Source organism: Phalacrocorax carbo, chromosome 5, assembly GCF_963921805.1.
Source record: "Phalacrocorax carbo chromosome 5, bPhaCar2.1, whole genome shotgun sequence".
NCBI lineage: Eukaryota > Metazoa > Chordata > Aves > Suliformes > Phalacrocoracidae > Phalacrocorax > Phalacrocorax carbo.
Genome location: NC_087517.1, coordinates 176680 through 201056, shown reverse-complemented (window position 1 = coordinate 201056; position 24377 = coordinate 176680). Strand labels below are relative to the sequence as shown.

General features: G+C 39.4%; 1 protein-coding gene across 18 annotated transcripts in view; it reads right to left on the bottom strand.

Annotated features, from left to right (window-relative positions):
- BAZ2B (bromodomain adjacent to zinc finger domain 2B) overlaps nucleotides 1–24377 on the bottom strand; it is a 165869-nt gene that overhangs the window by 99931 nt on the left and 41561 nt on the right. Inside the window, exon 1 of one of the 18 annotated variants that reach the window (XM_064450868.1) lies at nucleotides 2598–2899. The exons of the other annotated variants lie outside the window; for them this stretch is intronic. The gene's annotated coding sequence lies outside the window, so the exon portion shown is untranslated. Of the gene's footprint in view, nucleotides 1–2597; nucleotides 2900–24377 lie in introns of those variants that run through there. 18 annotated transcript variants of the gene reach the window in all.

Genomic DNA, 24377 nt, shown 5'->3' with positions numbered 1-24377 from the left:
ATTTTAGCTGTATCAGGTGCTGTTTTCTTCACGAAGCTTGGTAATCATTTAAAGATTAACAATGATACACAGTATTCCCATAAACCATTCTTTCAGAATTTAAAGGCACTCTGCAAAGGCAAGCTGGTACATCATGGTCGTATCTGAGAAACAGATAAAACCTCTTTTGAGGGGTGGGGGAGCAGAAAGCCTAAGCAGCCCCAACTCCTGCCACACAGCATTCACCTCAAGAGGATGGCAACAAGTGCACAGTGACACCCGATGGCTGCACCCTGGATTAGGATCTGCCCTTCCCCATGCAGCAAGGGCGGCTGTATCCCTCCATGGTGGCTGCCCCCTCACACTTGCCTCTCCCCACGGGACACAGAACTGACATGAACAAGAAGGCAGCCCATGAATCGGTAGCTCCAGCAGCACCCATCAGGGCTGTCCCTCCTGTTTTGCACGAATCCCGTTTTGTTAAGTAAGCCAAGCTGACGCTTTGAGCCAACAAGTGCATCCGTGAGGCACCAAGCTCTGAGTTTAAGAGCCTCTATAGAAATGAAGTAAGCAAACAGGTTAAAAATATCAAGGGAAATGTTTTTTTAAAACACCAGGATTGTAGGAGATCGGAAAAAAATGACCAGGGGTGCAAGAGGTCAGATCGACAGTGAGGGGGTGCACGCCTGCTGGAAGACGATACGTGTATTTTGTTGGCACTCGAAGTAGGACATTTCTTAGACATTGTCAATAGTAAGCATTATTGTAGCTTATTTAGAATGTGGAATTATATAAAATTTTACCTATTAACAGGAACAATTCAGTATTTTGTTTAAAAAAATTAATGAAATCCTGTTTTGTAAGTGGGATTAGTACAGAATAGTACTCCAGGTCACAGGCCTTTCAAATTAAATTAAGGGGCTTGTAAGGGAGGCAGCATGCATAAGAAACCTAAGGCTATCCCATGAAACTTTTGTTTTGCGGTTAATGTTCTCAACCCAAACAGGCCATAGTTTCACAGAGAATGTTGACTGGCACTCATTCCTCAGTAATCTTCAGAATACCTGGGTATTCGGGGGAAAAAACAGTGCAAATCAGTAGCTTCCAAATGCCAGGTCTGCATCACCACTTCAGAACAGAAGCCCTGTAACAAATTAATGTAGGTTGAATACCTCTTCTTCCCTATGACATTTTTCCTGCCTTGTTCCCCTCAAAATAGTCTTGTATCTACACACTCTTGCCACTCCATTGTCAACACCCTTTAGGTCTAACAACCCATGTGAACTAATAGGTCAAGCATCTCCAAAAACATCTTTCTACCCCAAGCTGGAGGAACACTGCCTCTGTTCTTCACCTGCTTGTTTTACTCATAGTGTGAACATACATAGCTTTCTTGTATATGCTGTCTTTTTTACAAGTTCTTTAATAATAGGTATTTAATTTGAAAATATCTATGTCTTTTAACTGGAATCAAAATTCTTCTCCAGATTTCATTTTTGGTTCCAGCATCTGTCAAGATAGTGGATACCTCCTGTTACTAAATGAAACTGTACATAATTTTATTTCCACAGTAAGATACGATAATAGAAAACAGTGGACATTGTGAAGAGCAACAGTGATTTTGGTTAGGAATTCACCAAAGGTTTTTTTCATACTCTAGCTTACAAAAAAAAAAAAAAGTCAAGAAGTCTTTGGTACCAAAAGCACAATATTATTTTAATATGAATTTATATTGGAACTGCAAAATTTGACTCAAACTTACACAAAATAACCAAGAACATGCATTGATATTATCTGGTATAGAACTTCAGTAATGTTCACTATGGTCCATACAACACTTTTGCAAATTCTATGCCATTTATATTAGCATAATAGAAGACCAACGTTTTTTTTAAAATATCGTTGTAGACCCATTTAAGAGAGCAGAGTAAGACCGGAAATGCACTGCACCCATCGTTTGCCAATATGAAATCTGTTAGACTGATACTCTGGAGCAAAATAAAACTGCACCTGTGCACTGACTGATAGCTGTCACACCCACCTGGCCCTCATCAGCAAGAGCCGAGAAATGATTCGATGAAAAAATAACGCATCAACTACCATAAATACAGAAACAGCATAACATTTCCTATATATGTAAGAAAAGCTGACAAAAAGGCTGTTTTGTTTTATTTTAAAACCAAGTTTGTTAGACATGAAACAGTTCTGCAAGTGATAAAAATACGCCATGAAATGCCAACACTTCAGAATATGCATGAAACACGTGCATTTTATGTCACTCTATTTGTCCAACGAGTGTTCATCAGAATTTTTCTTAAAATTTCATACTAGTTGTCTAACACCTAAATAGACTTTAATGGGTTTTTTTAATCTCATGCAAATCAGATATTTGCTCGTCACTACTATATCAAATAAGCATTACAAAAAAGCAGTAGTCTGCCTTAGAATATAGAAAAATTGAAAGTTGCAAGTCTATATAAATCTTTCTTCAATCTATAAACATTTCAAACTATTAACCTGGGGAAGAGGGAGGGAGGGGAAGAGGGAAGGAAGCACAGAAGAAAAGCAGTGAACACTTGGCATTACAGAAGAATAGACAGAGAACATTAAGAGCTTACTGTGGAGAGTGGTTTAATCAGGAAGTAGCCATTATCCTGTCGCTACAGAGCCGTGACAGCACTCCAAAACAACAAGCCGTGGTTTTGGTGTTGGTTTGGTTTTGGTTTGATTTTTTTGTTGTTGTTGTGGGCTTTTTTCCCCCAGTAAAGAATGAAGAAAGAGCACATGCTATCGTGCCCGAGCTTTGCCGAGCCCAAAGGTCGCCAGATGTCTATTGCCAAAAGCTACTCTGAAAACAAAAATCAAGCAAGCATTTACAAAGCTGTATTTAAGGAAGCACCTAAAATCTACCACAACCTCCGTGTTACACACAAAACATGGCTGTCTTATTCAGAGATTAGCAATTATTGTAATGAGATACTGTCAGAGAGGGTCAAATAGTACTTCCTGCAGTTTACACATCTTGATTTCCTGGTAAACAAACTGAAAGGCAGGTGGAGCACTTCGATCACCAGTAAACACACATGCTCACATGACCAAAACCAACCCAGGTGAAGCATGCAGTTTTAGGAAAATGTATATCTGTACTGTAATTACATGAGGCATGAACAAGGTAGCAGAAAACATTAAAATAGCTGAATCATGAAGGATATTTTTCCACAATGGTACATAGTCATCAATGCCATACTTTGGTGTTTTCTTTTTTAAGCCAAGCCCAAGAAAAATATTTTATCTTCTTTTCAGTATTGCTTATGTACACACAAACACACACCCCAGAACAAACTGCTCACAAAGTTGTTTGGGTATGAGAAAGTGCTATGAAATAACCTGATTTAGGATACTCTGAATCAACCCTGGAAAAAACCTGAAACTGAGAAAAAAAAAAGCAGCTAATTACTGTGATCAGAACTTAAGCAGCAGTCTCCAAAAAAGCACAATTAAAGAACTATTAACAATATTCAGAAATTATCAGAATTAACTTACTGAACAAAATTTAAAAGAAAAGATTTCAAATGCCTTTTTGGTTTGTTTCAAACTGCCTAACAATTTTTCTCCTCAAAAAAATTAATCACATACGGACTAGTCACGTGGCAGTGACCCAGTGAGAAAAGCTCATTGTTTCCTACCTATAATCGTCCAAAAAAATAATTTAAACTCCAGTTTAAAAGTCACATTTTCACAGTGGAACTGAAGAGCGTCCTAGGCTGTTATGAAAATTAAAATGAAGACAAGAAAAAACAACCCACAAACAAACAAACAGCAACCAACATCCACCCACCCACCAAAAAAAAAAAAAAAAACAACAAAAAAAACAAACAAACAACAAACCTTGACTAGGACAAGAAAAAGCTTGCTACTCCTAAGCAACTACAGTAAAACACTTGGGCCACTGACAGAATACAGAATTTAAGGGATAAATACAGTCAACTTATTACACAACAGGTCAATGCAAGTGAAACTACTACAGTGCCCTAAAAGAACAGCACAAGGGCTTGAACTTCAACATCCAATAAGATAAAAGATTATTTGCATACTATAGGAAATATGCGAAGGTGGAGACAGGGTAAGGGAATAGATCCATCAATTAATTCGCCCTCTCTTGGAAACTTAGCTGCATGAAACAAGATGACCTAGGGAATACACCAAAGTAACACGTCTGAAGAAGCAAACCGAGGAACAGAACAACAAAGAAGTTTCTAATGACCATGTTACAAATACATTGCAGCCATTTTTCATATTAAGCTCAAGAAAATAACAAAGGAAAGCTGTGAGAAAAAGACGACAGAAAGCATCACTGGAAAGATCATGAAATATGAAAGGGTGCATCCATCAGCAAACTCTGCTACTGAAGATGCAGCTTGTGCCAGTGTAGGAGTTATTCTGCCGTCACAGTCTCCCAAACAAGATATATTAACAAGCGGAATCTCTGCAACCAAAACAATACCGAAAGTAGAACTTTTGCAAGCTGTGCTTGTTATAATTAGTACAGCCACAGTTTCCTAATCAAACACTTGGATAAAACTCATTCCCTTAAGTAAAACCACATCAAACCTTCAGCATTTCATTGATCTGGTTTTCTATTGTTACTCGTCTTACCAAAAAAAATAGTCTTATCAAACAATATATAGCGTTTCTGAAGAAAACGGTAAAACTCCAAACCATCAGATCAGAAGAGCCTTCTCCAAAGACAAGGAGTATCAGCAGAACTCTCCACAGTAGTCCTAAAATAGTTTTAAAAAGCAACGTATGCTGTATCTAATCAGGCTAAACTTGGTACTAGTATCACTGCAAACAAGCTCTCATGGCAAGATTTAGGAGATCATGATCTAAAGTTCAAATCTCGGAATTATTCTGAATTCCAGAAATCTGCACACTAAAAAATAGCCACAATGAATTTGAGTCTTATGTGACTGGGAGAGAATCACGTACAGTAGTCCTACATGTTAAAATACTAACTCATTAATTATTTCAATCCATATTACTCATAATGTGAAAAATATTTACTGTGGAACAGCAATTGAGATAGCAATGAAGGAGAAGAAAACAAAAATACAACATTGGAAAAAGCCAAACAGAAGATCCATACTTACTTTCTGAGCTCTGGCTTGAATCAGACACTAGCCTAATACCAGTCCGTGCAAGATGTTAAAATCGGGGATTTGTTTTCTACCATTAAAGAAGCTAAATATACTGAACTACAACCCACTACCTCCATGTTAGTCAGCGGAGACTACCAAGACTCGCACAGCCCACTGACTATTAGCCACTGCAGTGGTTTCACGTGGGTACCAGTGATACAGCCAGGAGCCATCTGAGGGGCATCACGGATTACAGAGCGCTGGAAGCAGCAGTAAGGGACTCTGGAGCACAGGTATTTTTCTCCCCTTCAATCGTCCCGGTCAAAGGGAAGGGGTTTGAAAGGGCCGGTTGAATCTGGCAAATCAACAAATGTTTATACGACTGGTGCCACAGCCAGGGATTCAGCTACTTATACCATGGGACTCACTTTGAGAAACCTGGTCTACTGGGGGCTGATGGCGTCCATCTGTGAGAGAAGGGGAAGAGCATCTCCAGTTATAGGCTTGCCAAGCTGGTAAAGAGGGTTTTCAACAAAAGTGGCCAGGTGAAGGGAACCTCAATCCATCCCACTCCTACCAATTTGATGTCAGTGACAGCAACAGATGCCCACAGACTGGAAGAGGATCACAGGTCAGCAGGAGCACACCTCAACAGCAGCACAAAGAAATTCCAGCCACTCCAGCCAGTAAGTCAGCTTCATCGGGGGCCCAACTTAAATGGCTCTATGCAAACACACATAGCACGGGGAATAAACAAGAGGCGTTAGACATGTGCACACACCTGCGGGGCTATGATCTTACTGTCAACATAGAGACATGGTGGGATGGCTTCTTTGACTGGAGTGCTGGAATGGAAGGATACAGGCTCGTTAGGAAGTACAGGCAGGGGAGATGAGGGGGTGTATTGCCCTCTGTGTCACTGACCAGCTGGAGTGCAGGGAGGCCCACCTGGGCATGGATGAGGAGCCAACCAAGAGCTCATGGGTCAGGATTAAAGGGAGGACAGGGACAGGTGACATTATAGTAGGGGTCTGCTACAGGCCACCCAACCAGGAAGACCAAGTGAATGAGGCTCCCTATAGACAGATAGGAACACCCTCACCTTCTCAAGCCCTGGTCCTCATGGGGGACTTAAACCACCCCAATACCTGCTGGAGGGACAACTCAGTGGGGCCAAAGCAATCCAGAAGGTTTCTGGAATGTGTTGATGATAACTTCCTTCTCCAGGTGACAGAGGAGCCCATGAGGAGTGGCTGGTACGGAATGTGAAGCTCAAGGGCAGCCAAGGCTGCAATGACTATGAAATAGTAGAGTTCAAGATCCTTAGGGCACCAAGGAAGGCACACAGCAAGCTCACTACCCTGGACTTCAGAAGAGCTGACTTTGGCCTCTTCGGGGATCTGCTTGGTAGAGTACCAGGGGATAACGCCCTGGAGGAAAGAGGGACAGAAGCAAGCTGGTTAATAGTCAAGGACCACCTCCTCGAAGCTCAGGAACAATGGATCCCAACAAAGAGGAAGTCAGGCAAAAACACCAGGAGGCCTGCATGGATGAAAAAGGAGCTCCTCAACAAACTCAAACATAAAATGGCAGCCTACAGAGGGTGGAAGCAAGGACAGGTAGCCTGAGAATAATACAGAGAAATTGTCTGAGCAGCCAGGGATCAGGTTTGAAAAGCTAAAGCCCTGACAGAATTAGATCCGGCCAGAGATGTCAAGGGCAACAAGAAAAGCTTCTACAGGTACATCGGAGATAAATGGAAGACTAGTGAAAATGTGGTCCTCCTCCAGGCCCTCTCCACAGGAGACCTGGTTACCTGAGATATGGAGATGATTCTCCCCCGCTACTCTGCACTCGTGAGACCCTACCTGGAGTACTGCATTAAGCTCTGCAGCCCCCAACATAGGAAGGACATGGACCTGTTGGAGTGAGTCCAGAGGAAGGCCACAACAATGATCAGAGGGCTGGAACCCCTCTGCTATAACAAAAGCCTGAGAGATTTGGGGTTGTGCAGCCTGGAGTAGGCTCCAAAGAGACCTTAATGCAGCCTTCCAGTACCTGAAGGGGGCCTACAAGAAAGCTGGAGAGGGACTTTTAACAGTGGCACGTAGTGATAGGACAAGGGCTAGTGGTATTAAACTTGAAACAGGTAGATTTAAATTAGATATAAGGAAGACATTCTTCACTATGAGGGCAGTGAGGCGCTGGCACAGGCTGCCCAGAGCGGCTGTGGACGCCCCATCCCTGGGGTGTTCAAGGCCAGGCTGGACGGGGCTTTGAGCGACCTGCTCTAGTGGAAGGTGTCCCTGCCCATGGCAGGGGGTTGGGACTAGGTGATCTTTAATGTCCCTTCCAAACCAAACCAGTCTGTGATTCTAAGAGAATAATAATAATAATGATTTGACAATCTATCTTCTCAGACATACAGGCTACTTAAACACTGGTATCCAACACCTCAGCTCCATGAAAAAAATTATGTTTATAAAAACAGACCTAATAGGATACTGAAACATAGGATACAGTATACCACCACTCCAGCTATGTCTTAAATATGCATCACCTGCTCTCACAAAACGACTCAGTGTCAACCTGTAGAGCCCAACTGAGTAGTTACTGTCTGTCTGGGAGTCTTGGGGTGGCGTGTGGGTTGGGTTTTTTGGTGTGTGTGGTTTGTTGTTTGTTTGTGTTGGTTTTTTTAAGAGTATCAGTTTCTATATAGCAAATTCTAACTACAAACATCGGGTTTGAATATGGGTCTAGCTATAAATATGGGTATTGAAAAATAACAAAAAATATGCAAAAAACAATACATACTCTAACAGTGAGTGAAATACTGACACGTGTTCTTTCATTGAGATGTCAAACATTGCTCACAGCAATAAATCTATGGTCATAAAGAAAATACAAATTCCTGAAAGCTTTACTTTACAAAACAAACCCACACTCCCGAAAAACAAAAGACTCTTACAGAGCCTTGTGTGCTATGATTCCAGCCAAAGAAATTTCAAGACATTAAGAGTCATACCATTACGGAGTGTAAGAATCATCTCAACACTGTATCAAAAAAAACACGTATCAACGCCAAAAGAGAGATTTGAGCCTATCTAGAACTACATGTATCATTCAGGTAGCTCTATCAAAAAGAGTTTTGATTTTAAACTTCATATTTTACCCTGTGAAAAGAAATATAAAAGCAGTTAAGCCATGAATGATGCTTACGCTCACCGGAGAACAACATTTAATCTCTATGCAATCTCCAGTGAATGCAACAAAGCCAGAGAACTATATTTTGCATCATACCTTGATGCAAATAGCAAAATTGCTGCAAGAAATACAGATTACTTCACAGCAGAAACACTTGCTTAAAATAGTAAACATTTATGAATATAAACACAATACCTAACTAAATCCAGCATCACCTGTGAATACAGCCTGCAGCAGCAGTTTTGGAAGGTATGAACTCCCTGCAGTCATCTCTCCAGTGCACTAAACCAATGCATTTGTTTCTGAAAGTTTCACATGTAATATTAGTCTATCTTTTGCTTCTGGCAATTTTAGCTGGAATCCTTTCACACTAGATGCATGAATAAATAAAGAGGGACAAAAGGGACAATTCATTACTTAGAGAAATAATTTTCTAGGGTGAGTCACCAGAAGTTCGAAATCATCTTTTTACTCAAGAAGAAATTAACAACGTAATAAAAGTGCCCTCCAACTAATCTACAAAAGATGGGGGTGGCAGACACAGACGGGACGGGGGGAACACACACCAAACAACAAACTTTCCTCCTCATACTCAGCCTATACCAAAACTCTTAACCACCTTTTACTCTTGAGAGCCCTTCACACAACGGCATACCAAAGCAAGTCCTAATTGTGTCCCTATAGATTCTGACAACATTCACAAGCCTCAAAATCATTTTTTCCCCACACATGCTACTGCACAGAGACCATTCTTGGGTTCCACTGTTACACGCCATAACACCAGATGTTGAAATTAGTCTCCACATTTTAAAACATTAATATGCAGCAGGAGACGGATTATCTCATTTCAATTAGTTTCTTGCCACCAAAAAAACCTGAACAAACCAATCCTAGAACCCATAAGCTGACGCTAAGTGATCTGCATCCTTATCCTGGTTATAGCCCTACCAAAGCAAAGGGAAAGAGGCTGCCTTTCCCATGGGGAAAAGAGAGGTAGCAATCTTCTTTGTTCTACCTCCTCCATATTCTGGTTGCATAAATTGGTCGCATTGCTCATGATTTAGCTTCATTTTAAAGGGCCTTTGGTTCTCATTGTATTGTTTACCAAACACATGGACACTTCATCCATCAATTTGATCCTTAGAAGTGTCTTGGAATCAGAACAAACATAGCAGCTACTACAGAACTATCACTCCGAAAGAGCCAGCCATATTCTATTATTATCAAACACATCTCTAGGAAAACCCTAATAAGAACAGAATGGTTTCAAGGCATGTAAAAGTGACTCAAATGAAAAACCATTAAAGTACTTTATTATTATTCACATTACTACAGTGCCCAAAAGCATTCTTCATGCTGGCTCATTACGTAGAACTAATCACAAAACTATTCAAAATCCAAAATTATTATTTATTTAGTAGCATTTCATATATTTACTACTAGATTTCAACCCCACAAAGTTTATATATGGAATAAATTCTTAAAGAGCATAGAAAAATACCTGAATTAAGTCATTTCAGTGCATTTTAATTTTCCTGCAACGCCTTCTTGTATGTTCCTTCTCATTTTGAACATTGCGTTTATCAAAACGTCTTAATATTACAGAAACAGTAGTTTTTAACTAGCAACTTGGAAACAAAAGAAACTAAAGCACACCAGTATCTTCAGGAACCCATTGTCCTATGTACCAAAACACATCACTTCATTATGAAGTTGATACAATACACAGTTTTTCAATAATTTTTCAGTATAAAGTGATTCAAGTTTGATGAGTTTTGAGACCAAGGTGATGTTTGTTTCAATGTTCTACATATGTTACTATCAGCCATTTAAAAAGCACTACAGGGACCAATATTCTTGCAGTTAAATTTTTATTTCTGATATGGTAAATTTGGTATTAACTGTTATTTAGTAGAACTGAAGGCTTTGGGGAAAGACCACATAGGTAGCAAACATGGTAATGAAATGCATAGAGAAGGAGGGTTAAACTGCTATTTTCTATAAAAATACCCACTAATTTACCATATTATTGGAAAATTAAAATATGAAATTATTTTTAAAATATAAAGATTCTTCAGAAGTTTTTAAAGGTTAGAACTATAAATATATATATATTCCTTATCTATCATCATAATATACACATACACACACGCACAGACCCTCTGAGAATACAATATTCATTTTGCTGCAGAAGAACAGACATTGCATAACAATGAGATTTGCTAATGAAATCAGCCATCAACCTGGAATACATATGTATTAAACCAAGACCTCAGTGTCATTTTCTTTTTGCATCATTTGTTCTTTCTTTCATTTTTCCTCAAGTATCTTGTCCTCCTCCAGGTTTCACTGCTTCAAGTACAGCAATATTGCAAAATATTTTGTTAACACTGTATGTACAATATTTTTTATTTTACAAAATCTATTTCTCTATTTATAGCTAAATGAAGATTCTAATTGCATGGATTCTATCAGCATTGTTAACGTAGCCTTGAAAGAAAAAAATCAATGCAGGTTAAGGAGACAAAGGAGTTCCATTTCTCTGTAAAATAGCAGGAATATCTAATAAAAATTGTGTGTCACTTGGAACAAACTGTACTTTCACAGCTAAAGCTGCAGACCAGTTAATACAAAAATTTAATACAACAACACATTTTTTAAAACCTCCTCTATATTATCTAATGATGAAACAGGAAAGAGTTTAGAACTATTACATGAATAAAAGTGTAATTGTTTTGCATGAACATGCAAAATTATCATGAAACCAAGTAAAAAATCCAGCAAGTTCTGTAACAGTATATATTTATATGTATCAGTTACACAAAACATCTGTACTGAAAAAGACATGAACACTGAATGGAATTATTTATTCTACTACTCAGAGCTGACCATAAAAATTAAAACATTACAAAAGTATTTTAAAATACATTTTTCTCTCATTATACTAACACCATATTTTGGTTTTGTGGGATATATGCTGCCTTATACTGCATTAATAAAAAGCAACCTACTTACACCCCTAGCTCCAAGAGTATCAAAACTATGTTTTGAATTTACCCCAAAACTATTAAAACTAATAATACAGCCCGCTAATTCTTTCCACTGTTCTCATTTTACAGGGTTTTTTAGTAACAATATCTTATTTGTATTATTTCAATTATAATGCCACTATCAAGTTAGCATTATTGTTGATAAGCTCCAATGTCATACCAAAAACTAATACAAAACAGCAGAAAATAAAAGTTTACTGGCTTATTTGGTACGGTTGGGGTTTTGTGGTTGGGGGCGTGTGTTTTGCTTGGTTTTCTCCTTTCCTTTTCCACCCTAATTCCACAAAGACAAACCACCAATTAGTTACTTTAGTGTACCAAAACGGCATACAGAACTCCTTTGGAATAATTTGTAATTTATTTTCTCCTTTTATCTTGAGAGTATAAGGAAGTCATTCAGTCATTCTGTAGTTACGATGGCCATCACAACACCAAAGAAAAGGAAGGCACAAGAGATGACTGAAAAATAGAGGAGAAAAATAATGAAACATCTAGAAATGGACTTAACCATTCCTGGAGCCAGTCATATCAAATCATCACCATACAACCCGGGAAGAATACCATCAAGATACTGCACGTAATGAACTAGGTTAGTAACTGAAAGCATAAAAATTTCCATAAACTCTCTTCATAGGTGCTCCAATTCTTCCTTTTTAAGTTAACAAGCACTTAAGTCACTGAGAGCTTTGAATGCTGAAAGCATGTAACACATGGCCTTATTTTTCCTTGCATTTGCCTCACTTCTAAAGAAACGCGCTACAACATCCAGGCATGTATCATATGAAGCCGTCTTACCCTCAGTCGTGCATTACAATGTCCAAATAAAAAGATATATGAGGCTATTTTCAATCACATGCTATCAAAAATGCTTCTCTTTCAATTACAAAGCATTTGCCCTTCTGCAAAAAAAGCCATCCATGTTACATCTCAAAACAACCAAAACTGAATAGATAGAGGCACAGTTAACTATAGCAGGCTCACCTTTAAAAGCAAAGACTACAACCTCCAGGGTTTGAAGGAAAAAGACTCTAATGCAACAACCTTGACCCTTGAAAGTGCTGGGTCATTTTCTTCTGTGATGAACAGTGATTGCTCTCTATAATTCTAACAATTGTCAAGTAAGCTAAAGACTATGGCTGGCAGGTGATAGTTGTGAAATGCTTGCACTTTCAACAATGAGTTATTACCCTGTAATATAGGTCAACTGTCCAACTGAGCATCTTTTACAAGATGTTATAGGCTCTTGAAGCCATTTACAACAACAACCACCAACATCAATGGCTTTATTAGGAAGCAAACTAGTGTATATGGGACCTAAAAACATACAAAGCTGTGAAAAGACATAGTCTTAATTCAAACTGAGAAAGCCACTGAGATAACCAAATCTACTGTACATACGAGATAAGTGATTCTGGTACCTAACTGGTGACACTAGGCAATCACACATGTATCTTAAGCACAGGACATTAAACTTCACAGTTTACGCAACTTGGCACAAATTTCACTCACAGGAATGAGAAACCAGTCACTCTGCAGATAAAAGCAAAACCTCATTCTATAAACATACACTCACCCTCATAGAACAACACAGATGAAACCATATCAACAGTACACAGAATTAGATGTTGCCAGGTACTAAGATACCTGAATTCTTCTCACTAAAGAAAAAAAAAAACCTCAGAAATGAGACTGAATTTATCAATAATATTTATGCTCTCTGAACTAACCAGAAACAGGTTCTTCAATATGAAGTCTAAAATTCTGTACTTTTCTGGAATAAATCATACAGAGAATTAAGAGTTCAGATATACAGTTCTCGTATTGTGCTGTACTAGTAGTTGTACGCATGCACACAAACACACACGCGCCTCTCTTTTCAGTAACATCCAGTGCTTAGTTAAAAGCTATTTCTGGCACTTCATGGATAAATTGCAAGCACCCTTCAAAGCTTACTTTAAAAAAAAAAAAATCTGGCAATGAAGCACGCTTATGTTTTCCCATAATGAAATATCCCAAATTGTACTGAATTATGATGACTACTATTTATCTACTTTTAGGGAATAAAAGTGGAGGACAATTTATTAAAGCACGGGAGGAACTCCTGAACACTGGAAGGTCACAGCTTATGTGCTGAGCTGCTAAGCAAAAACATCTATGATGTTCCAGAGCTGCCATTTTTCTTCCTTGACAAAGACTCCATCTGCCAGAGAGCCATTTACAGCCTCAGAGTCAGAATATCAATGATTTCCAACCATTCTGCAAGGCTGCTTTCACCTTGACATCACCTCTGTAATACATCTAAAACAGATGATACATATAACCCCTCTACACGCTCTAAGCCCTTGCTTTATTCAACTGATATGCATGTAAACTGTGCTCTAACATACAATTTACTTCCTCTGAATTGTGCAAGAGTATTAGAACTCCAAATTCAATGTCCTTTCCATGGTTGTGCTTGTTTTAAGTAAATTACCTTTGGAAAACCTAAACAGAAAACTTTTCATGTATTGACAAAATATGTAAAAATAGTTAGAAAACATCTGATCATTTTAAAAACCGTATTTACGTAACATACATGCACACGATCTCACTTTGTTTTTTCTTTTCCAAATAAACATGTCTAGTAAGATCCTTATTACAGACAACCGTGAAGAATAAACTATCACAGCTTCACTAAAACCAACAAAACTACATTCAGCTCTACATTTCTTGATGTATATACAAACTGATTAAAAAAAAAAATCCAGATTAGAGCTGGGACAAAAAAGGAAGGAGAATCTAAAGAAATAGGTCCTCAGATAAAACAGATTATACATGAACGGATAAAATCATATTTTGTAGATAACGCTATATATATTTGTGTATACACACACGTATATGCGCACACACGCTTTCCATCAAGTATGAGAACGCACAGTCCATCATCAGGCTCATCGCAACATGACTTTAGTGAATGTATTCCTTGATAGCAACTTTTAGAGTCTTGAAATTCAGTTAGATACTGGTACTCTAGATTAATTTTTAAATGTGCAAACTTGCATCTTGATTTTACAGTGCAACTTGACCAAAGCACAATTTTAGATTACTACACACATATGATCGCACAGCTAGATGTCCAACTACTGCCATTCAAACCTCAGTATGTTAAATATATAGGAGCAAAGTATGTGAACGCTAGACAAAACTTGCAAACAACTTTATGAAATTTTACTTCATAACACCTGTACAGTACGTATTTTACAATCTCAACTTTACCTCCCATCCTTGCTTCTCATTGCCCATGTATTTACTTCTTCCCGTTACAGAATAGTGTCAGACACTTGGTAAATTGAATCTGTTCTCTTTCTACATGCTCCCTGCCCACTATTCACTTCGTTCAGGCTGTTTTTAGCATTCCAAACATAAACACAATTTAAACCAACAATATTCTTCTAAATCCATATGGAAAAAAATGTCCTTCATCCCCCAAAATACATTAACGTCTCGAGTTTCCCTGGCTAAATCACACTAGGGCTTGGACAGACGGCAGTATAAGGTTAAACTAGTTCAGGAATCACCTTTGTGCTTGCCTTAGAAAGGGCAGGATCAGATATACAGCAATACATATCCAACATGTTTATTTTACAACTTACAGGTATTCACCTGACAGACTCGTATTACATCTCTCACCCAAAAACAACCAACCAAAGAAACCCCAAAGTTGTTCAATTTTCCACCTGATATCAATATAAATCTCACTCATTTCTTATCTCATTTGCAACTCAACTACCCCTCTCCATGTCCTCATTACTACTAGCTAATTACTTTGGGTTTTTAGTGGTCTTACAGTGGGTCGGCAAACCGTAGAATAAAAGGGAGCACCTGCATAAAGCATACTTCTCTCAAGCCAAATTCAGAAAAGCAACTCATTGTTCACTATTTTTTGTGCCTAAGAGTCAAACCTGAAGAAGGGCACCACGCTGCATCCAAATTTAAGCAATTGTTCCCAAACTGGGTGTGGTGGTGCAGTCTCTCTGGGCCACTCTGAGATCCGAGCATAAACCCTATTGTGTTGTTATCTTGGTCATAACAACTTGGGCTCAGGCAATCTGGGTCCACACCTGGGCCATCTACTGCCGGAATGGTACATCAGGACCACCCTGAGATCTCAGGATAACCCCTATCTCGCTGTTATCTTGGTCATAATGACTTGGCCACCAGCCAATCTCTGTCCACACGTGGGCCACCTGCTCCCTGACCTGCGTACCAGAATCATGGCCAGAATGTAAAATATTGACCAAAGCCAATCATCTCGATCCTATAACTAGAGATCCAAGAGGGAGAACCTTTGAGCTCTCCAAGACTGCAGCGGGCTGTGTGACCCTGTACCTCCCCCTGGGCTGGGACGCCTCTCAGGGTAGATTTCACGAGGACTGAAGGATCATCTGCTGACAATTTTGAGAAGACTCAAAGGCCTGATTTCGCAAGGTTCACCAGCCATATGCTGACGAATGCCAGCACATAAAAGTGAGTAATTTATGAAACTCAAAAAAAGGGAAATTTTATTCCCAGGTTAACCTGGGGGGGGTGTGTGCAATTTGACTACGTGTGTGTATTATATATAATACCTATTCACATAGACAGTTGACCAAGTCTGAGACTAAGATTGGACCTAGCCACACCTAGACTTCTCTCTGAAAGAAGTTTAGAAAGGAAGAGGGTCTATTCTAAACCTCATGACTCAATGGGACGATTCTCCTTATCACCTGTATCCACAATCCCTCTGAATCATTCTAACTCAAGTATACCTCAATTTTCCTTTGTGCACCTCTTCTATGTAAGTAACAGAGTGAACCTTGCCATTCTAAAATCTTTAACTAAGTCGCTATGTTGATTGTAAAAAACTCCAAATCGCTGTTTTAATATTAGCTGATACTGTTAAAAAATCTACAACCTAACACTGTGATCTATCTCAAAAATATTAATAAATCTTAGATTGCTAACTAAAACTGTGTAATAAATCATATTCCCAACAATTGATGTAGCTGGCAGGATACACAAGGTTGTATTTGTGACAATTTGGTGTAGTCGGCCATATTCACAAATCTGTATTTGCAACGCTGGGTAAAACCAAGCCCAACAGAAAAGCAAAGGAACTAAGAGGATGTACTACACTGCAGCAGAGCTAAGGAAGTGACCAAGATATGGTGTTGAGGCATTGCCAAATCAGGGAGACAGCACTACCGTAAGAAAGGTCTCACTGAGGATGTGGAAGGGCAGTGGAAAAAACAGGAGTCAATCACTGCAGCTGTCTTCCACCACCACACATTCCTTGCTGAGAAGCACTGCCTTGACTCAACAATTCCTTGATGCTACTGACTCTAATTCTACCTTCCTCCTTCAGAAATCCTAGGAGGAAGGAGACAAAGGGGAAGAAAAGGAAAATAATTAAGAATTTTCAACTTAAGATAGAATCGTGAAGTTGCTTAGATTGGAGGGATCTTACAGAAATCATCTGGTCCCATTTCTTGCTCAAAAGTATGGTTAACTTCTAAGTTACATCAAGTTGCTCAGAGCCTTGTCCAGTAAACAAGAGACCGATTTTGCAGGCTCTCTGAGCACCCATTTCAGTGTTTCATAGAACCACAGACAGGTTTCGTTTGGAAGGGACAATAAAGATCACCTAGTCCCAACCCCCTGCCACGGGCAGGGACACCTTCCACTAGAGCAGGTTGCTCAAAGCCCCGTCCAGCCTGGCCTTGAACACCCCAGGGATGGGGCATCCACAGCTGCTCTGGGCAGCCTGTGCCAGCGCCTCACTGCCCTCATCATAAAGAATGTCTTCCTTATGTGCAGTCTGAACCAACCCTCTCTTTCAGTTTAATACCATTACCCTTGTCCTGTCACTGCAGGCCCTGGTAAAATGTGTGTCTATCTTATAATCCCCCTTTATATACTGAAAGGCCACAATCAGGTCTCCCCGGAGCCTTCTCTTCTCCAGGCTGCACAACCCCAACTCTCTCAGGCTTTCATTATAGCAGAGAGGTTTCAGCCCTCTGATCATTGTTGTGGTCCTCCTCTGGACCCACTCTACCAGGTCCACGTTTTTCTTGTTCTGGGGACCTCAGAGCTAAGCACAGTGCTCCCGGAGGGGGTCTCACCAAAGCAGAGTAGAGGGGGACAACCACCTCCTTCGACCTGCTGCTTTTGTTGCAGCCCAGGAAACCGCTGGTTTTCTGGGCTGCAAACAGACATCGCATAATTTATATCGTTTGCCTCTTCTCTTTCCATTGCATACTTCCAAGAAGAATCTGACTCAGGATAACCATTAACTTCCCTGAGCCTCCTCAAGGCTGAATGATTCCAATTCTGTCACATATCCGTGTTATGTCATGCACCCTTGTTCCCTATTCACCTTGGTAACCAACCCCTGGACTCACTAAAGTATGTCACTATCTTTCTTGTAGTGGGGACCCCAGAACTGGGATACAGCACTCAAGAAGTGGTCTCACAAGGACCAAATGGGGCAGTGGGAATCACTTCCCTCAGGCTGCTGCCTACACTCCTGCTAACACACCCCAGGATGCAGTTGCCTATTTTGCTGCAAGAGTGCATGGCTGACTCATGTTCAGCTTGCTGGCTACCAAAACCCCAAGGGCCTTTCTGCTACTGACCCCAACCTGTCCTGCCAGGCAAAAAAATCTGGAAAAAAAAAAAAATCTCTCATTCACTCACTGTTAAGATAAATTAATAAATCGTTTATGGACTACCATTGCTACAAGCAACAGAACAGAGCTACAACCACAAATCAAGAATAAGCCACGGCCTTGTGCCTTTCACACACGGCTAAAGAGAGATGATCAGTAGGGCACTCCCAGTTACCAAGCTGCTCTGTTTTCCCACCAGTTTCTCACAAAACACACATCTAAGCTCTTCCAGTTGTCACGTTAAAATGAAAAGAACTATCATTGTTTATTTAATTAAGGATCCCAGTTGCCTTCTCAGTTCTGACTCTTTTGATTCCACTATTTTAACTTTTATTACCACAGGATTTGCTACTTACCTTAAAGCCAGAAAATAAATTGAATACAGCAAATTTAGTTTTGCCTAAGGATTTGTAAGGCTTTAAGAATATAATCAAATGATTCACAGTAATATTACAAACTCCAGTAACAGCAAATAAAAAAAACCACACACAATACACTTTCTTCCTTGAACTTGTAACCCTTACCCAGATGACACTTCTTGGAGCTTTCCTGAGGTTAACTGGCAAAGGCCTACTAAAAGCAGGTTTCTAGCTGAAACAGGAACACAGTACTCATATTAGCTACCAGCATGTCATGGTTTTAGCTGGGATAGAGTTGATTTCCTTCACTGCAGCTGACATAGTGCTGTGCTTTGGACTTAGTATGAAAACAACGTTGATAACACACCGATGTTTGGGTTGCTGCTGGGCAGTGCTTGTACTAGTCAAGGACTTTTCCAGCTCCCCAGGCTCTGCCGGGTGCACAAGAAGCCGGGAGGGCAGGGGGCACAGCTAAGAGAGCGGATTCAAACTGGCCAAAGGGATATTCCATATCATGTAACGTCATGCCCAGTATGTTAACTGGGAGTGGCTGGCCGGGGCAGGAGGGAGCAATCGCAGCTCGGGGACGGGCAGCGTCGGTCGGCAGGTGGTGAGCGGTTGTATTGTTTGTGTTTCTGGGTGTTTTTTCCCCTTTTCCATTTTATCATATTATCATTATTGTTATTATCATAATCATTATTATAATTATTATTTTTATTGTAATTATTAAACTGCACTTATCTCAACCCACAAGTTCTTTTGCTCTTCCGCTTCTCTCCCCTGTCCCACAGGGGTGAGGGGAGTGAACGAGCGGCTGCGTGGTGTTTAGTTGCCAACTGAGGCTGAACCACGACACAGCAGAAAAGTCCCTGAAGTCTTAGAATAAAAAGATAACGTTGCATCAACTTACATATGGAAAATTATTTTTCAGTAGCTGACTAGAAATGTCTTCTTAGCCTAAACATCTAAATTACAGAGCTACAGTCTGAAATCTAATTAGAAAAAAAATACTTCTCATTTCCCATTAACAGACAAAGCTTTGTATTTAAGTGCAAGGAACACTTCTTTCTAGAAGAAAGCCAAAGCAAACAAAGTGAAAACTCTTACCTAATCATATGTACTTTGAAAGTTTTCTGAACTTTTAAACTTTTGAAGTAACTGTAAACAACAAAAACACTTTTTGTGCAAACAGATCACTGCTATTGGAAAGATAAAACCAGCTGGTCTTAACAATACAGTGATACTACCGAAAATTCAATTTACATCTGAGCTCCTCCAGTTGCCATCTGTACACTAAGGCTTAATAAACCACTTATTCCTCCTACCAGATGCTAATCATGGATTGACAATACATAATCAAAATCTGCTCTTTAACCATTTCAGTAAATAACCATTATTAAGTCTGGTTTGCAGCAGCAGCATTAAAACAGTCGGGAGTAACTCTTACAGAAGTTGTGTCAGTAGTGGGGTTATTTTGTTTTGTTTTTTTTAAAACTGCCTTCCCATTATAAAATACAACAAATCAAATATAGTCTACTAGTTTAAAAGAAAACTGTAATCAAACTAACTAGGTATTCCACAGAGAAATATGCAGTTTAGTAATTATTTCCCTGAAACCTTCAGTCATTTTGTAATTTTACTTCCATAATTCTTTTACCTAGCATGTTAATTTGCTTTCCTTCATAAATAAATCTAAACATACATGTACAAGCACATACACGTACAAAATGACCATATTTGCTGACAAATCAGCAACATACAGCAAACTACTTTTATTTCAAATTTTAATGAGGATTATTTTCAAAAAATAACTATGCAAAAGTAAGTATAGAAAAAGCCTTCTGCATTTTATTTACCCTCTGTATAATTACTGTAAGCACATAAAACTTAAAGTCATATTACTTTTTGATTCTTAGTCAATGTTAATTGTTGTTGTTATACTGAAGTAAGGATATAATTAAATCTGCAGGTGTTACACATGTATGAAGGAAGTAAATTCTCACGTTCTTTGGGGAAGAGCTGTTTTGGAAACTTTTATATTTTTTTCTGAGCTTGCTAAAAGTACACCCACCTACCCCATCAAAACCCCAAACTGCTCTTTTTCAAATAATATTACTACAAGCAACGAATGGCATGTTTTCACAGAACCACAGAATGGTTTGGTTTGGAAGGGACCTTCAAAGATCACCTAGGCCAATCCTCCTGCTGTAGGCAGGTCAGGTTGCTCAAAGTCCTGTCCAACCAGACTTGGACCACTTCCAGTGATGGGGCATCCACAGCTTCTCTAGGCAACCGTTCCAGTGTCTCACCACCCTCACAATAAAGAAAAAAATCTTCCCTATGTCCAATCTAAACCTATCCTCTCTCAGTTTAAAACCACTGCCTCTTGTCCTGCCACTGCAGGCCCTGGTAAAAAGTGTCTCTCCATCTTTCTTATGATCCCGCTTTATGTATAGAAAGGCTGCTATCAGGTCTCTCCTGGAGCCTTCTCTTCTCCAGGGTGAAACATGCCAAGTTTCTCAGCCTGTCATAGGAGAGGCATTCCAGCCCTCTTATCATTGTTGTGGGCTCCTCCGGACCCACTCTAACAGGTCCGTGTCTGTCTTGTACTGTAGTCCCCAGAATTGTTTGGGGGAATACAAAAACACACATTCCTTTTCGATAACCAAATGCACATTTACATGAACTCTCTGCATCCTTTCGCGTATTTACATGATGGAAAAAAGCAAATACAGCAATGTAGCTAGATGCTTAAGCTAACTGCTGATTAGAACGGGAACAGTTGTGGGGGTGGAGCTAACGATACAATCAAATTACCATAAAAGCATAGAACTATTTTTCTTAACCCAAGTTCACCAAATTTTTCTTTTTTTCCTTCCGCCTTACCTCCCCATACAGTGTTCCAATTTTTATTTGTAGTTTCTCATTAGTTGCCAGCTCCTAGACTTATAAAATTTCACTTACAGCTCAACAATCATATTTTTTGTGCAATTTCTTTTGTTCTGAGACGTAACAGCTGACAAGTGATAAAGCACATGGTTGTCTTTTTTGTTGTTGTTGTTGTTAAAAAGCAGCAAGATGTTTGCCTAACTTGCATGTTTTTACAAGTCTGCTGTGTTCTCATTTAGTTTGCGAACAGGCTACTATTTACACACACTTAAGTTTCATGTAAGGGAAGTGCTTTTCTTGGCAACCTGCTTCTATACTGCAGAACCAGTAATTCAAACACACAAAATTTTTCCTGGGTCTGATGGCAAAAAAAAAACCTCACACACTTTCCTTGTTGTTGTTCACCTTCACACTCCTAGTCACCAATTCAAAGTAGGCCAAAGCATACTTTGTTACTGCGAAAAGAAACTGAGTAGTTTTCAAAACCTGTCAAATCCATACTTCTGTCTTCTGCAAAAAGCATGATTTATGAATCCTTTAACAGCTTCCTCTTCTTTGCTCAATATTTTTTTCTTCTCCACCCTCCCCCCCAAAAAATGGAATCAACTTAAGCGTAGATCTCACCTACGAAGATGCTGCCAACCACAGTATTCACCAACTCTAGATTCCTGTAATGGCAACATCTCTCAAACTTAGCTTGTCATCATAGTTTTGGTCAAATTCTGGGGCCTCTCTTCTTAACTTTACCTTAACTGTAGAAAATTTTGTTCAGCCTTCAGCTCAGCTGATCTTATACTTTTATATCACTTGTTTAATTATAACTGTTAATAAATGGGTTAGATACAACCATCTAGAAAATTGTTAGAAAGTATTATCTACATAACTTTCAAGTACTCCATCTACATTCTACATTATTTCTATGTCAATGGTTGAAGTGGTACTGTTCTAATTCACCACCACCACCTTTTAGAAAAAATAAAAAGGAGCCATCATGACTGATGTAAAGAATTTTGTATTTTGGGAGTAGAAATTGCTACCCTCAAGAACCTCTTATCTAAAATGGCATGACCTTAACAGAAAATGAAACAAAACAAAAACAAACAAACAAAAAAACCCCACAACTCACAAAGTATAAGGAATTATCACTTGCCACTTTTCCTATGTTTTCAAGCTATTCCCTTGAGCAATCTATTTGCTACAACAGAACGCATACTGAGGCACCATTTCTTTGTATAGAAGGGTTGTTGTTGCTTCTTAACAAAGAAAGTACATTCTGTTGGCTAAAGAATTGACTGCACCCACAAAAACATTAGAGGTGACTAAGGATATGGGGTTTTTCTTCTTTTTCAGAGATTTGACGTTTTTCATCACTCACAAAAGGATTAAGTAACTTATAGTTGGCCATAAATATACAGGCAGAATAAACCAGTACACTGAGTTTGTACTAACGATCAGCCTTAAAAACACGCTTGTTCACAGAAAGAGATCTACACCCGGCTATTATTTCCCTTGCATTTTTAAGGCCTATGGGAAGACTGATCAAAAAGCACGAATCTTTCTGTAAATTACTCCTGTTGTTCTCCAGTTGAATATTTAAAGGGAGAAAAGTTACGCAGGTCAACTTGACCATCTATGGAGCATTACAGGCTGGAAGGGGTCCAGAGAAGGGCTACCAAGATGATCAAAGGATTGGGAAGCTGCCATATGACGATAGGCTGGGAGAGCTGGGTTTGGTCAGCCTCGAGAAAAGGAGGCTCAGAGAGGATCTCATCACCATGTACCAGTACTTAAGGGGTAGCTGCAAAGAAGATGGAGACTCCCTTTTTACAAGGAGTCCCATGGAGAGGACAAGGGGGAACGGACACAAGTTGCTCTTGGGGAGATTCCGACTGGACACCAGAGGGAAATTTTTCACGGTGAGGACAGTCACCATTGGAATAATCTCCCCAGGGAAGGGGTTGACTCGGCCACGTTGGACACCTTCAAGAGTCATCTGGACAGGGTGCTGGGCCATCTTGTGTAGACTCTGCTCTTCCCAGAAAGGTTGGACTAGATGATCCCTGAGGTCCCTGCCAACCTGGCATTCTGTGATTCTCCTCATTCCTCTACAGAACTTTTTTGTTCAGTATTCATCCTGATTGTTCCACAGAGTAACAGAGTTCAGCTGCAGCCAGCTAGCAGCTCTCATTCCATGTTTGTTGGTCTAGGGAAAACTGCCCCTCAAAGTAGGATCTGGACTTGTTCATGGGTAATAACTCCCCAAAGGAGGAAGGAGCCCTCGTAACACTTCAGGGTTCAGAAAAGTCAGAAAGAAATTTTCAACTCAAGCAATGGCTGTTTTAATATTTCTATGTACCTGTACTCTCAATGGGATTGCATCTTCTTCCCAAGGAAATGGACTGATTTTTTTTTTTTATTAAGAAAAAAAAAAAAACCACAAAATTTCACAAGTCAAAGTTAGTAGGTTTAGCTTTTTAAAGCTCAAGATATGGGTAATGTTTAAAACTAATTAGAAACTACACACACTCCTACCCTCTGCAAAACTGGAAGCTGCTGCTTAGAAGTTTCAACACCTTGCTTCAGACACAGGGAGGGTGGGAAAGTAGCAGTCTTTCAGTTTCAGTATGTCCCAGGAGAAAAAGTTACAACAACATTAAGAAAGAAAAAATAATCAGAGTTCAGCTATTATGGAAAGAAACCTTTTTCATTAAAACTGTCTCACCCTAACACAAGCTGGCAGTATACTACTGTTATCACAGAAAGTTTCACAATGTCTGAGGCCTGCAGCAAACTAAATCCTAGTCTTCCTATTTTTGTCTATTATTGCAAATTACTTCATGACTTTCGTATTTCTGGATTGTGTGTTCTGTTGTTTGTTTTTAGTTTTTTTAATTGATTTCGATTGCTGCTCCTAGCTTCAAAATAGCAGGCTATCTTACCTCCTTGCCCTTACCTACTTTCATATCACTGCCTGCTAAGGAATGTATTCACTAGGAAATGGTCCGTTTGACCTTTAATTCACTTGATCCCTCCCATTTAATAGAACTGCTCTCTCCATATGAACCTATTCAT